Here is a 786-nt window from a genome sequence, read left to right as displayed (position 1 = left end):
CTGTATGCAGGTCAGGAAGCAACAGTTAGAACTGGTCATGGAACAACAGACTGGTTACAAATAGGAAAAGGAGCACTTCAAGGCTGTATATGTCACCTTGCTTATTTAACTTATATGCAGAGTACATCATGAGAAACACTGGGCTGGATGAAACACAAGTTGGAGTCAAGATTGCCGGGAGAAATATCAATAACCTCAGATATGCAGATGACACCACCCTTATGGCAGAAAGTGAAGAGGAACTAAAAAGCCTCTTGATGAAAGTGAAGGAGGAGAGTGAAGAAGTTGGCTTCAAGCTCAACATTCAGAAAATGAAGATCATGGCATCCGGTCCCATCATTTAATGGGAAATAGATGGGGAAGCAGTGGAAACAGTGTCAGACTTTATTTTTTGGGTTCCAAAATCACTGCAGATGCTGATTGAAGCCATGATATTAAAAGATGCTTACTCCTTGGAAGGAAGGTTATGACCAACCTAGATAGCATATTTAAAAGCAGAGACATTACTTGGCCAACAAAAGTGCATCTAGTCAAGGCTATGGTTTTTCCTGTGGTCATGTATGGATGTGAGAGTTGGATGGTGAAAAAGCTCAGTGCCGAAGAATTGATGCTTTTGAACTGTGGTGTTGGAGAAGACTCTTGAGAGTCCCTTGAACTGCAAGGAGATCCAACCAGTCCTGGGTGTTCACTTGAAGGACTTATGTTGAAGCTGAAACTGCAATACTTTGGCCACCTCATGCGAAGAGTTGACTCATTGGAAAAGACTCTGATGCTGGGAGGGATTGG

Source organism: Bison bison, unplaced genomic scaffold (assembly GCF_000754665.1).
Source record: "Bison bison bison isolate TAMUID 2011002044 unplaced genomic scaffold, Bison_UMD1.0 scf7180017862030, whole genome shotgun sequence".
Taxonomy (NCBI): domain Eukaryota; kingdom Metazoa; phylum Chordata; class Mammalia; order Artiodactyla; family Bovidae; genus Bison; species Bison bison.
This window is presented reverse-complemented; position numbering follows the sequence as displayed.